The sequence below is a fragment of the Schistocerca serialis genome, chromosome 10 (assembly GCF_023864345.2).
Source record: "Schistocerca serialis cubense isolate TAMUIC-IGC-003099 chromosome 10, iqSchSeri2.2, whole genome shotgun sequence".
Lineage (NCBI taxonomy): Eukaryota > Metazoa > Arthropoda > Insecta > Orthoptera > Acrididae > Schistocerca > Schistocerca serialis.
In genome coordinates this window covers 206,533,317-206,549,055 of record NC_064647.1, presented here as the reverse complement: position 1 = coordinate 206,549,055, position 15,739 = coordinate 206,533,317, and the positions used below count along the sequence as shown (strand labels likewise).

General features: G+C 45.5%; 1 protein-coding gene and 2 non-coding genes across 3 annotated transcripts in view; all 3 read right to left on the bottom strand.

Annotated features, from left to right (window-relative positions):
* The window catches only part of LOC126424694 (luciferin sulfotransferase-like), a 79,916-nt gene that overhangs the window by 49,035 nt on the left and 15,142 nt on the right, over positions 1–15,739 (bottom strand). The gene's annotated exons all lie outside the window — the stretch shown is intronic.
* Trnas-uga (transfer RNA serine (anticodon UGA)) lies at positions 14,794–14,868 on the bottom strand. Its single transcript has one exon. It is a non-coding gene; the product is annotated as a tRNA-Ser (tRNA).
* On the bottom strand, positions 15,395–15,469 carry Trnas-cga (transfer RNA serine (anticodon CGA)). Its single transcript has one exon. It is a non-coding gene; the product is annotated as a tRNA-Ser (tRNA).

Genomic DNA, 15,739 nt, shown 5'->3' with positions numbered 1-15,739 from the left:
TCTGTCAGAGACAGCAAAAGACTTGGAAGAGCAGTTGAACGGAATGGACAGTGTCATGAAAGGAGGATATAAGATGAACATCAACAAAAGCAAAACGAGGATAATGGAATGTAGTCAAATTAAATCTGGTGATGCTGAGGGGATTAGATTAGGAAATGAGACACTTAAAGTAGTAAAGGAGTTTTGCTATTTAGGGAGCAAAATAACTGATGATGGTCGAAGTAGAGAGGATATAAAATGTAGACTGGCAATGGCAAGGAAATCGTTTATGAGGAAAAGAAATTTGTTAACATCGAGTATAGATTTAAGTGTCAGGAAGTCGTTTCTGAAAGTATTTGTATGGAGTGTAGCCATGTATGGATGTGAAACATGGACTATAACCAGTTTAGACAAGAAGAGAATAGAAGCTTTCGAAATGTGGTGCTACAGAAGAATGCTGAAAATAAGGTGGGTAGATCACGTAACTAATGAGGAGGTATTGAATAGGATTGGGGAGAAGAGAAGTTTGTGGCACAACTTGACTAGAAGAAGGGATCGGTTGGTAGGACATGTTTTCAGGCATCAAGGGATCACAAATTTAGCATTGGAGGGCAGCGTGGAGGGTAAAAATCCTAGAGGGAGAGCAAGAGATGAATACACTAAGCAGATTCAGAAGCACGTAGGCTACAGAACGTACTGGGAGATGAAGAAGCTTGCGCGGGATAGAGTAGCATGGAGAGCTGCATCAAACCAGTCTCAGGACTGAAGACCACAACAACAACAACAATCACTTTTCTGCTGACACTTATAATCTAAAGATACTTGTTGTCAGAAAGGCGATAGACGTAATCTGTGTACTGGGGCCAGGAAACAAACGTGATATCATTACCGTCTGTGGGCCAGCACTCTACAGACACAGCTATACAATCACAACTCACGACTCGTCCTCTCAGCTGGAAAAGCAATTGTCCCTGGTTTGAGTTCCGGTAGACCACATAGATTTAATATACTGGGCAGTTTGAATAAAACACTTCTTATCAATTAATGATTTCTTTGTTTTTGTAGAAACTCAAAAAAGGCGAAGTTGGTAAAGAACGAACAGCGCTTGTGCTGGGGAAGTGGCCTTGCGCGGAGGACCGCTGTACCTGCCGCACAGAATGTGTGGCTAGGGCCTCCCGTCAGGTACACCGTTCACCGGGTGCAAGTCTTTCGATTTGACGCCACTTCAGCGACTTGCGAGTAGTTGTTGTTGTTGTGGTCTTCAGTCCAGAGACAGGTTTGATGCAGCTCTCCATGCTACTCTATCCTGTGCAAGCTTCTCCATCTCCCAGTACCTACTGCAACCTACATCATTCTGAATCTGCTTAGTGCAGTAATCTCTTGGTGTCCCTCTACGATTTTTACCCTCCACGCTGCCTTCCAATACTAATTTGGTGATCCATTAATGCCTCAGAATATGCCCTACGAACCGATCCCTTCTTCTAGTCAAGTTGTGCCACAAATTTCTCTTCTCTCCAATCCTATTCAATACCTCCTCATTAGTTATGTCATCTACCCGATGGGGATGAAATGATGATGATTAGGAGAACACAACACTCAGTCCCTGAGCGGGGGAAATCTCCGACCCAGCCGCCGGGAACCTACAACCCTTAGGGTTGACATTCTGTCGCGCTGCCCACTCAGCTACCGGGGGCGGACACGCACAGAATGACTGACAAAGAATGCCTTGAGTGCGACGTTGCAAAATGCCCCCAGATATCGTCTACTATGGAACCGATATTTTGATCAGACAGAATGGGCATATTATAAGGGAGACGGAACAGTTCAAGTTCCTAGGCGTTCGGATAGATAGTAAGCTGTTGTGGAAAGCCCATGTTCAGGATCTTGTTCAGAAACTAAATGCTGCTTTATTTACCATTAGAACAGTATCTGAAATAAGTGACAGTTCAACACGGAAAGTAGTCTACTTCTCATATTTTCATACGTTTATGTCATATGGTGCCGGCCTGGGTGGCCGAGCGGTTCTAGGCGCTACAGTCTGGAACCGAGCGACCGCTACGGTCGCAGGTTCGAATCCTGCCTCGGGCATGGATGTTTGTGATGTCCTTAGGTTAGTTAGGTTTAAGTAGTTCTAGGGGACTGATGACCTCAGAAGTTAAGTCCCGTAGTGCTCAGAGCCATTTATGTCATATGGTATTATTTTTTGCGGTAATTCTTCTGATTCAAAAAGAGTATTTTTGGCTCAAAAACGGGCTGTTCGAGCTATGTGTGGTGTAAGTTCGAGAACCTCTTGTCCACCCCTATTCAATAGTCTGGGAATTCTGACATTGCCCTCACAGTATATATTTTCTCTAATGTCGTTTGTTGTTAGCAATATTAGCTTATTCCCAAGAGTTAGCAGCTTTCACTCAGTTAATACTAGGCAGAAATCAAATCTGCATGTGGAATGCACTTCCTTCACTGTTGTGCAGAAAGGAGTGCAGTATTCTGCTGCATCCATTTTCAATAAGCTACCACAAGAACTCAAAAATCTTAGCAGTAGCCCAAACGCTTTTAAGTCTAAACTGAAGAGTTTCCTCATGGCTCACTCCTATTCTGTCGAGGAGCTCCTGGAAGAGCTGAAAAATTAAGCAAATTCCAGTGTTACATTGTTGATTTTCTTTATTTAAACTTACGACTGTCGCCTGAATATGTTACTTATATTTTATTTTATCTGTTTCTACTATCGTGTTATAATTTCATGTATTGACTCGTTCCATGACCATGGAGACTTCTCCTTAATTTGGTCCCACGGAACGATAAATAAATAAATAAAAATAAACCACAATGTTGGCTGCTAATGGCAACAGGGGGCAGGACTGGAGGCATCCAATGCTGAACACACCATGAAGCTACGGAGCGTAGTTGAACTGCTTAGTCGACGAGTAACTCACAACACTGCTAGGGTTTTTGATACAAAGCAGAGCAATGGCAACGATAAACAAATCAGACATCGCATTATATCTGGAACTGTTGCCGAAGTTGACATTTCGTCGGAAAGGAACCGAAGCTCAAAAATGGTTCAAATGGCTCTGATCACTATGGGACTTAACATCTGAGGCCATCAGTCCCCTAGAACTTAGAACTACTTAAAGTTAACTAAGGACATCACACACACGTCCATGCCCGAGGCAAGAGTCGAGCCTGAGACTGTAGCGGTCGCGCGGCTTCAGACTGAAGGGCCTAGAACCGCTCGGCCACAACGGCCGGCGAACCGAAGCAATTTCGCAGAGTGAGAAAGAGACGGCAGATGAAATATTAGCGTTTCTGCAAGACGAGCGAATGTGTGGTGTCGTATACGCTCGATTGTGCAGACAATGTACACTAGGAGCTCATGATGGTTGGTTGGTTGATTTGGGGGAGGGGGTCAAACAGTGAGGTCATCGGATTAAAGAAGAATGGGGAAGGAAGTCGGGCGTGCCATTTCAAAGGAACCATCCCGGCATTTGTCTGGAGCGATTTTGGGAAATCACGTAAAACTAAATCAGGGTGACCGGACGCGGGTTTGAACCGTCCTCCTCCCGAATGCGAGTCCAGTGTGCTGCCACCTCGCTTGGTCGTACACTGATGACGATACGTGCTTAACAAGTGAAACTGATATTAAAACAAATGTCGAGCCACGTACGTCATCATTCTTGTAGAGGGAAAAGCCACAAACATAATAAAGGACAATCGTTGTCCAAGGAGCGGGTACTGAACATAATTCCGTACGTGGAATATCACACGCAGCATAGTAAGAAGAAAAGAGTTATCAACTTTCGAGTAACTCCGCAGCAATATGACCGTGTAGTGCATTCGAAAAACTACAGATATTCAAAATAGCAGAAGGCATACTTGTTGCAAAAACTGGTGTTCACACGTTTCAAGGATGTTCGATATAATGTACGGGATGTGCATGATAGTGGCCTAATATGTAATGCACATGAAATTGAAGGCGACGTAGATTACTATGAATTCAAGCGAAACAGTGGATGGTTGCATAATTCCAAACAGTGCTACGGAACTGGGAGACGTAAGCTAACTAAATTCCAAACAAAGTGTCAACTTGACGATGCACAGCAAACAGTGGAATTGGATCAAAAATTTGTAGATGAGATAATCAGACTTACGCCATCGTCTCCCAGTAAGGAATTTGTTTCCATCTCCAACTGATCGTAATTTGAAGAGGGAATGCATAGGAAAGGAACCCTGGAAATTAGAGGTACCAAGAGAGTTGTATCAAGATCAATTAATATAAGTGCCTTAACGTATTCGTGTATAATTATGATAACTGTTAATCTGGATGGTAAATTGGCCGGGAAGTTATTTTGAAACTTCTTAATTTATTTTTCCTTGGACTGGAATAACTGAGAAGCTGAAACTTCTTTATTTAGTTCTGAAACTGCTGAGTGAAACTGCTTAATGCAACTGACCCATCTAAAACTGCCGAGTAAAACTGAACGTACTGACACTTTGCTTGGCTTTATCATTTCAACACAGACCTACAGATTTATTCCTGACAAATACAACTCAAACTCATTCATTTGTTACCCACAATATACAAGGATAACGCAATCTGACTATTAATTAACACAAAAGAATGACCCTGGATTAGAAGAAATCCTAACAATAACCCATACATTTCATAAGTCACTTACCTCACAGAAAATCTTCATGACACGAACTACAGCAAGTATAGCAAGCATGCAGCCTGCTAAATGAAAAGATTCTAAATACTGTAGACTTTAACTACTAATAGGCATGTGGTTAGCAAAGGAAAGATTTTATTACAGAGCCAACAATGTATTTACACTACTCGCCTTTAAGATTGCTACACCACGAAGATGACGTGCTACAGACGCGAAATTTAACCGACAGGAAGAAGATGCTGTGATATGCAAATGACTAGCTTTTCAGAGCATTCACACAAGATTGGCGCCGGTGGCGACACCTAGAACGTGCTGACATGAGGAAAGTTCCCAACCGATTTCTCATGCACAAACAGCAGTTGACCGGCGTTGGCTGGTGAAACGTTGTTGTGATGCCTCGTGTAAGAAGGAGAAATGCGTACCATCACGTTTCCGACTTTGATAAAGGTCGGATTGTAGCCTATCGCGATTACGGTTTATAGTATCGCGACATTGCTGCTCGCGTTGGTGGAGATCCAATGACTGTTAGCAGAATATGGAATCGGTGGGTTCAGGAGGGTAATACGGAACGCCGTGCTGGATCCCAACGGCCTCGTATCACTAGCTGTCGAGATGACAGGCATCTTATCTACATGGCTGTAACGGATCGTGCACCCACGTCTCGATCCCAGAGTCAACAGATGGGGACGTTTGCAAGACAACAACCATCTGCACGAACAGTTCGACGACGTTTGGAGCAGCATGGGACTATCAGCTCGAAGACCATGGCTGAGGTTACCCTTGACGCTGCATCACAGACAGGAGCGACTGCGGTGGTGTACCCAACGACGAACCTGGGTGCACGAATGGCGAAACGTCATTTATTCGGATGAATCCGTTTACAGCATCATAATGGTCACATCCGTGTTTGGCGACATCTCGGTGAACGCACATTGGAAGCGTGTATTCGTCATCGCCATACTGGCGTATCACTCGGCGTGATGATACGGGGTGCCATTGGTTACACGTCTCGGTCACCTCTTGTTCTCATTGACGGCACTTTGAACAGTGGACGTTACATTTCAGATGTGTTACGACCTGTGGCTTTACCCTTCATTTGATCCCTGCGAAACCCTACATTTCAGCAGGATAATGCACGATCGCATGTTGCAGGTCCTGTATGGGCCTTGAACATTTTCTGTGCCCTGGTCAGCATAACCTCAAGCTCTCTCACCAACTGAAAACGTCTGGTCAATGGTGGCCGAGCAACTGGCTCGTCACAATAGGCCAGTCACTACTCTTAATGAACTGTGGCATCGTGTTGAAGCTGCATAGGCAGCTGTACCTGTACACGCCATCCATGCTCTGTTTGACTCAATGCCCAGGAGTATCAAGGCCGTTATTACGGCCAGAGGTGGTTGTTTTGGGTACTGATTTCTCAGGATCTATGCACCCAGATAGCGTGAAAATGTAATCACATGTCAGTTCTAGAATAATATATTTGTCCAATGAATACCCGTTTATCACCTTCATTTCTTCTTAGTGTAACAGATTTAATGGCCAGTAGTGTATCTTCCGTTCTGCAGAATCGTGGTGTCAGCGCTTGTTACCGTTCGCCTTTTGTTCGTGAAATAAAAGACTTCCACAGCTCCAGTGGCTGTTTGCAGAAAAAGAGGTAGTCTACAAGTCTTTAAAAATAAATGTGAATGATAGAAGAGAGGGATGAGAAACCTCGATACGTATTACGCAGTCGCGTAAGTGACGTGCAGCCCAAATTTCCTACGAATCATTGCAATACCCTGCAGAAAGAATTTAAAGATTAAGTTTCACATAAAAGATAAAATAATTACAGCGGTCAATAGGCGGGATTCATTTTTCTGTGCATAAAGAAGCACTTTGTGTTAAATTTGCAGGCATGAAGCCCGTGAAAAATTGGTGGCACGAGTAGTAAAATATTGAAACACGTATGCAGCGATGGCGAGCCATGACAATCTCTGACCAGAGAGTAGCAGCGCGTGCGAGATGATTCAGTTGCGAGAGAGCAGCTGCGAGCAGTCTGTCGGCAGTAGTAGTCTTGTACAGTTGTGTGAAGAGTCGCGAGTGGGACGCTGTCCGCGGGCGTCGACGTGGGTCTCTGGTCAAGATGCTGAATGAGGTATATTGTTAAACAAGGTAATGAAGCTGCATTGCGCACATCAGATAATGTAATGTATATTTATTGGAATTAATTTTCAAGAAGTGCCCCAATAATAATTTTGTTTTCATAGCATTTTTAACAAAAGAGCTATTTAATTAAAAAAATATTTCCCTTGTTTTCCCTTAAACAAAAGTTTCAGTTAAATTCAAAGAATATGTGCGATGCATTTCCTCCAAGCTATGGCGAAAAATAAGAGCAGATGCAGTTTTAGTGAGGTAAGAAATTAATTCTGATTTTTTTTGCACACGGCCAAAGATCGACTTTTCGGTCTAATTGAGTTTTCATTGTCACTGAAATTTCATTATCATTGAATTATCTTTCATTTTTGTGGGGATCTGAATTTTGGAATATTTTTATGTCTTGCATTTTTGTAGGGAGCTTACACGTGGGTCAGATTGCGATTCTTACATTTAATTGCCATTGCCAGTAGATTTCATTGTGGGGAGGTTACACTTGGCTCCCATTTATTATTTTTATTTAAATATTTCTGAGGGGACGATATTGCTTTGTGGCTCCCATTTTTATTTAACTTTGCTATACATAATTTACGGTGGGGAGGTTACAATATCTGAAGCCAAGCGCATCATTCCACTGTCAGTTGCAACAATTTTCGACGGAATTGAACGAAGAATATGTACGAGGGCAGTTCAATAAGTAATGCAACACATTTTTTTTCTGAAACAGGGGTTGTTTTATTCAGCATTGAAATACACCAGGTTATTCCCCAATCTTTTAGCTACACAACACTATTTTTCAATGTAATCTCCATTCAATGCTACGGCCTTACGCCACCTTGAAATGAGGGCCTGTATGCCTGCACGGTACCATTCCACTGGTCGATGTCGGAGCCAACTTCGTACTGAATCAATAACTTCTTCATCATCCGCGTAGTGCCTACCACGGATTGCGTCCTTCATTGGGCCAAACCTATGGAAATCCGACAGTGCGAGATCGGGGCTGTAGGGTGCATGAGGAAGAACAGTCCACTGAAGTTTTGTGAGCTCCCCTCGGGTGCGAAGACTTGTGTGAGGTCTTGTGTTGTCATGAAGAAGGAGAAGTTCGTTCAGATTTTTGTGCCTACGAACACGCAGAAGTCGTTTCTTCAATTTCTGAAGAGTAGCACAATACACTTCAGAGTTGATCGTTTGACCATGGGGAAGGACATCGAACAGAATAACCCCTTCAGTGTGCCAGAAGACTGTAACCATGACTTTACCGGCTGAGGGTATGGCTTTAAACTTTTTCTTGGTAGGGGAGTGGGTGTGGCGCCACTCCATTGATTGCCGTTTTGTTTCAGGTTCGAAGTGATGAACCCATGTTTCATCGCCTGTAACAATCTTTGACAAGAAATTGTCACCGTCAGCCACATGACGAGCAAGCAATTCCGCACAAATGGTTCTCCTTTGCTCTTTATGGTGTTCGGTTAGACAACGAGGGACCCAGCGGGAACAAACCTTTGAATATCCCAACTGGTGAAGAATCGTGACAGCACTACCAACAGAGATGTCAAGTTGAGCACTGAGTTGTTTGATGGTGATCCGTCGATCATCTCGAACGAGTGTGTTCGCACGCTCCTCCATTGCAGGAGTCACAGCTGTGCACGGCCGGCCCGCACGCGGGAGATCAGACAGTCTTGCTTGACCTTGCGGCGACGATGACACACGCTTTGCCCAACGACTCACCGTCCTTTTGTCCACTGCCAGATCACCGTAGACACTCTGCAAGCGCCTATGAATATCTGAGGTGCCCTGGTTTTCCGCCAAAAGAAACTCGATCACTGCCCGTTGTTTGCAACGCACATCCGTTACAGACGCCATTTTAACAGCTCCGTGCAGCGCTGCCACCTGTCGGAAGTCAATGAAACTATACGAGACGAGGCGGGAATGTTTGAAAATATTCCACAAGAAATTTCCGGTTTTTTCAACCAAAATTGGCCGAGAAAAAAATGTGTTGCATTACTTATTGAACTGCCCTCGTACACTCTATACAAGGGGATTTTTTTCTACTGTGTACAAACTCTACGGATTAATCGATGAGAGGATAAGGAACAAAAAAGTCTAATGAACTTATGTGCAAAGTGTATGGTTTCCATGATAGAGACCGTTTATTCAACCATACATTGTTACAGAGACTACTGTCTAATACGCGCCGTACCGCGCAGCCACGGTCACAGTATGCATGCTTTCCTCCTAGAGGGTGGTACTGTTCCTCATACGTCATGCCCTAGCGCTCTCTCCTGCCACAGTAATTGGTAATGTTCCGTCCGATTCACTTCTCGTGCTGACTAACCTTGTAGGGGGTGTCATACTGCGTTGTAGGCAATGGTTCTGTATTCGAATCAAGAGCTTGCCGACATGGTGTTTACTAACGGAAGGGGAAATGGCAATGGGCGGCGGGCAGCGAGGCTGTATCAGGAGACATATACCCGCCGACAACGACAGCATTTAATAACTGCAACAGTGAAACTTCCTGGCAGATTAAAACTGTGTGCCGGGCCGAGACTCGGACTCGGGACCTTTGCCTTTCACGGGCAAGTGCTCTACCATCTGAACTACCCAAGCACGACTCACGCCCGGTCCTCACAGCTTCACTTCTGAAAGTACCTCGTCTCCTACCTTCCAAACTTTACAGAAGCTCTCCTGCGAACCTTGCAGAACTAGTACTCCTGAAAGAAAGGATATTGCGGAGACATGGCTTAGCCACAGCCTGGGGGATGTTTCCAGAATGAGATTTCCACTCTGCAGTGGAGTGTGCGCTGATATGAAACTTCCTGGCAGATTAAAACTGTGTGCCGGACCGAGACTCGAACTCGGGACCTTTGCCTTTCGCGGGCAGGTGCTCTACCACTGAGCTACCGAAGCACGACTCACGCCCCATCCTCACAGCTTTACTTCTGCCAGTATCTCGTCTCCTACCTTCCAAACTTTACAGAAGCTCTCCTGCGAACCTTGCAGAACTAGCACTCCTGAAAGAAAGGATATTGCGGAGACATGGCTTAGCCACAGCCTGGGGGATGTTTCCAGAATCAGATTTTCACTCTGCAGCGCAGTGAGCGCTGGTATGAAACTTCATGGCAGATGAAAACTATGTGCCAGATCGAGACTCGAACTCGTGACCTTTGCCTTTCGCGAGGTACTGGCGGAATTAAAACTGTGAGGACGGGGCGTGAGTCGTGCTTGGATAGCTCAGATGGTAGAGCACTTGCCCACGAAAGGCAAAGGTCCCGAGTTCGAGTCTCGGTCCGGCACACAGTTTTAATCTGCCAGGAAGTTTCATATCAGCGCACACTCCGCTGCAGAGTGAAAATCTCATTCTGACTGCAACAGTGTTTCGCCGTTTGTCTGAGACGGGGTGGTTTCAGGAAGCAGGAAATCATGAAGGACGTACCCGAAATGTTCGGACACCAGACTTGGAGGAAAATGTGATTAACACTGTGGAAGGCGACAGCTGTATCAGTACCAGGCATTTGGCTAGCCAGTATGGGGTAAGCCGGACGACAGTGTGGAACATTCTCCACAACAATTGTTAATACTCTTATCACTGACTGCGAGTGGAGGGCTTACTAGCGACACACTTTCCACGTCTGGAGCAGTTTTGTGACTGGGTTCCTCACTAGACAATCACGATTCCGGGATTTGAATCATGCGTCCTATTCACGAGGCAACCTTTATGCGGAATAGTATCTTCAACTTTCATAACAGTCATCTGTGGGATAGCATGCAGAACCTCCATGGTATGCTGACAGTGATTCATCAGCATCGATGCAGCCGGAATGCGCGGGCTGGGATAATTGGCGACCGAATTTTAAATGGCTCTGAGCACTATGGGACTTAACTTCTGAGGTCATCAGTCCCCTAGAACTTAGAACTACTTGAACCTAAGGACATCACATACATCCATGCCCGAGGCAGGATTCGAACCTGCGACCGTAGCGGTCGCGCGGCTCCACACTGTAGCGCCTAGAACCGCTCGGCCACTCCGACCGGCGACCGAACTTTGCGGCCAGTCTTCCTTCCACGTCGCATAACAGGCCGGAACTATCGGTGTTTCTGGCGAGTGATTTTGCCTCTCCTGCTGGAAGAAGTTCCATCGATGATTCGAAGGATTACGTGGCTGCTACATGATGGTGCTCCAGCCCACTTCGCCGTTAACGTCCGGTCGCATCTCAGTCGTGTCTTCTTTGGCCGATGGATCGGACGAGGGGGTCCGATTGCATGGCCTGCTCGTTCACCGGATCTGAACCCGTGCGACTTCTGGGTATGGGGCCATCTCAAAAGTATCGTGTATGCAGAGCCCATTCCAATAGTGGAGACACTGGAGCAGCAAATTCACTCTGCCTTGGACACTGCTCGGACGCAGCCTGGCCGATGTGGACGTGTGAGACACAACATTCTGCGGCGTTACACGCATGTGTTGAGACACATGGAAACTACGAGGGCGGTTCAGAAAGTAACCTCCGATTGGTCACAGTGCGGGTCGTGGGGGGAGTAGCGACGCCATCTGTGCGTTCACGCACTCAACAGGTCAGTCGGCATCAAGCCGTGGTCGAGTGAACGTCGTACTTGCGCTAGTTTAGTTTTTGTGGCAGTTTGAAATGTGTGCTGCAATAGAAAACCCCACCAAATGTGAAGTGCGTGCTGTCATAAGGTTTTTTACAGCCAAAGGATATTCTGCAGCAGCTATTCATTGTGAGCTTTGTGCCATGTACGGACCAAGAGTTATGAGTGAAGGAGTTGTCCGTGAATGGGTACGTTTATTTAAAAGTGGACGAGAAAACGTTCATGATGAAGAGAGGAGTGGTAGACGATCATTGGTGACTGACGAACTCGTTCAGACAGTTGATGCAAAAGTTCGTGAAAATCGACGTTTCTCAATGTCGGAGTTGTCTACTGGTTTTCCACAGATTTCTAAGACTCTCTTGTACGAGATAGTGACAGCAAGATTGGGTTACCGTAAGTTCTGTGCACGATGGGTGCCCAAAATTCTTACCGACCACCACAAAACTCAAAGAATGGCCTCTGCATTAGACTTTCTGTCACGTTATGAGGACGAAGGAGAACCATTGTCAAACAGAATCGTGACCGGTGACGAAACCTGGATTAAGTACGTGAACCCTGAGACAAAAGAACAATCAAAGATGTGGGCACATCCAAATTCGCCTACCAAACTAAGAAAAGCCTCGCAAGATTTTTCTGCCAGAAAACTGATGGCAACGGTGTTTTGGGATGCCAAAGGGGTGTTGTTGTTGGTTGAATTCATGGAACGTGGTACGACCATTAATCAAGACGTGTACTGTGAAACAATAAAAAAGTTACGACGGGCTATACAGAACAAACGCCGTGGTATGCTGACTTCCGGTATCGTTTTTTTGCACGATAACGCCCGTCCTCACTCTGCTCGCAGAACAACGGCCCAGACCTGGCGCCAAGTGATTATCACTTCTTCATGCATTTGAAGAAATGGCTCGGGTCACAGCGGTTTGATGACGACGAAGAGCTCAAAGATGCGGTCACAGGCTGGCTCCAGGCACAAGCGGGTGATTTTTATGCAGAAGGAATTTCAAAGCTTGTGAAGAGATACGATAAGTGCCTCAATCGCTATGGAGACTATGTAGAAAAATAGTGCAAAGATGTAGTTGTAAGATGTATATATTAAAATATTTTTATTTAACTTGGTGTATTTTTTTAAATCAACCGGAGGTTACTTTCTGAACGGCCCTCGTATTTTCAACACATACTGTTACCGTGGCTGCGCGGTAAGCGCGTATTAGACCGCTGTCTCTGTAACAACGTATGATTGAATAAATGAACTCCAGCATGGAAACCATGCATTTCCGGACATAAGTCCATCAGACCTTTCTAGTTCCGTATCCTCTCATCGATCGATCCCTATAGTTTGTACACGGTGGACAAAATCACCCTGTGTATTACGGACAAGTACGCTGCTTATGTCAAGGGACATGCCTGGAACGATTTTTCGATTTAAAACTCTCTGTTGTTGGATTTCAAATGGCTCAAATGGCTTCGTTACAGGATCATTTTGTAATCGCGGAAGCGTTACGGAGATGATAGATAAACTCCAGTGGAAGACTCTGCAGGAGAGACGCTCAGTAGCTCGGTATGGGCTTTCGTTAAAGTTTCGAGAACATACCTTCACCGAAGAGTCAAGCAGTATATTGCTCCCTCCTACGTGTATCTCGCGAAGAGACCATGAGAATAAAATCAGAGAGATTAGAGCCGACACAGAAGCATACCGACAATCCTTCTTTCCACGAACAATACGAGACTGGAATAGAAGGGAGAACCCATAGAGGTACTCAGGGTACCCTCCGCCACACACCGTCAGGTGGCTTGCGGAGTATGGATGTAGATGTAGATGTAGAGACTTTACATCGGAGGTTGTCAGTCCCCTAGACTTACAACTACTTAAACCTAACTAACCTACGGACATCAGACACATCCATGCCCGAGGCAGGATTCGAACCTGCGACCGAAGCAGCACCGCGGTTCCGGACTGAATCGCCTAGAACCGCTCGGCCACAGCGGCCGGCTTGTTGAATTTATGGAGCAGAAATGAGTGCAGCAACGAAAATTAGAACATCTAGAATGAATTGCAGATCACGTATTTTAAGTGGACTTCACCACACACTGCTCACGGGAAGACATTGTACGGTGAGAAACAACTTCGCTTTAATTCGACGGGGACGCATTTAAAAAGAAAACTGTGTTGTAGAAGTGGGCTCTGAAGAACACAGTCCAGTTCTCAAAGGTCACTGGCGTTACAGAAAACAGGAAGTTTTGACAATTAATTTTGGCCACGAAAGTATTGCACGGACAGTTTGCTAAATGTTTTGAGGAGACTGCCAGTGTTACATCTACTTTGTAAAAGTTTTCGAGACCGTTAGCAGTTTCAGTTGAAAGCGTCCCTGCCCATGAGCTGTCCAGGACGTCTACATTGCTTTGTTCAAGTAGTTTCTACGTCTCCATATTGAGGTTGCAAAAGTGCTGCTATATTTCGACCCATAGCTGTGTGTCAAAGACATTTTTTTTCTACTATGAAAGTAAGTAAGTCACGATTACGCAGCAACCTTACTGCGAAAATCTGTGAATTTGTCTGCATCTGTCCTTATACCGATAAGTTGACCAGATAAAAATTCTGTGTCTTTAGTGGACCAAAAATGAATAACTAATACGGAAAATTGCAGTTGTTTGTGATGTATGTGCTTGAGAAATGTGAAATATAAAACCAAGTCGTACATAGTGCGACTGCTTTGCATTTAAATGGGATTGCGAAATCAGCAACTATTTTTAGACTTTTACACACATCAGCACCTTTAAACCATACATTGTCGACTCAGTCTCATTCGCCTTACCTGCATTATGAGACGTTACAACTAGAGGCATATTTGAACTAAAATAAGATGTTCCAATGTCCATGGAGCGCCGGATAGCCACATCATCTAGGGCGCGTTGCCACGGTTCGCGCGCCTTCCCCTGTCGGATGTTCGAGTCCTCCCTCGGGCATGGGTGCGTGTGTTGTCCTTAGAGTTATTTAGTTTAAGTTGGATTAAGTGGTGTGTAAGCCTAGGGACCGATGACCTCAGTAGTTTGGTCCCATAGGAACTTACCACAAATTCCCAAATTTTTACAATTGACAAGAACAGGGGAAAGAATATAATACAAGAAGAATGGGCAGCTTTGAGAGACGAAAGAGTGAAGGCAGCAGAGAATCAAGTAGGTAAAAAGAAGAGGGCTATTAAAATCCTTGGGTTGACCAGAAAAGCGGTAAGCAATGACGTCACATGTGCTGAAAGATTCAGGGCCAAGCTTATCTTTAAATGCACCACAACGTACTATAGTAGCTGTTATCCACCCACAACCATGTTACGCAGCATCATTCTCCGTAAAATGAGATTTTCACTCTGCAGCGGAGTGTGCGCTGATATGAAACTTCCTAGCAGATTAAAACTGTGTGCCGGACCGAGACTCGAACTCGGGACCTTTGCCTTTCACGGGCAAGTGCTCTACCAACTGAGCTACCCAAGCACGACTCACACCCGGTCCTCACCGGTCCTCACAGCTTTACTTCTGCCAGTACCTCGTCTCCTACCTTCCAAACTTCACAGAAGCTCTTCTGCATACCTTGCAGAACTAGCACTCCTGGAAGAAAAGATATTGCGGAGCCATGGCTTAGCCACAGCCTGGGGGATGTTTCCAGAATGTGATACTCTGCAGCGCAATGTGCGCTGATATGAAACTTCCTGACAGATTAAAACTGTGTGCCGGGCCGAGACTCGAACTCGGGACCTTTGCCTATCGCGGGCAAGTGTTCTACCAACTGAGCTACCCAAGCACGACTCATGCCCCGTCCTCACTTCACTTCTGAAAGTACCTCGTCTCCTACCTTCCAAACTTTACAGAAGTTCTCCTGCGAACCTTGCAGAACTAGCACTCCTGAAAGAAAGGATATTGCGGAGATATGGCTTAGCCACAGCCTGGGGGATGTTTCCAGAATGAGATACTCTGCAGCGCAATGTGTGCTGATATGAAACTTCCTGACAGACTAAAACTGTGTGCCGGGCCGAGACTCGAACTCGGGACCTTTGCCTTTCGTGGGCAAGTGCTCTACCAACTGAGCTACCCAAGCACGAATCTGTCAGGAAGTATCATTCTTCGAAAATGTAAAGTTCAGAACACCCCCAAAAAAAAGCTATGGGTGTCTGTGTGAGGTATTTCTGGGCATCTGCGTGAGTCGCAGCGCATGATTTGCTGCGCAACTCTGAGCCATTTGAAATATGGCGGCAGTTCAGAATCTGGCTGTGGTAACAGCAGCGGTGCTGGCTGTGCTCAACCGCTGCCGGATATTTTGTGCACTTCCGGTTGCACAAAGGCGCCGATAAGGCTACTTGTAAGCTATA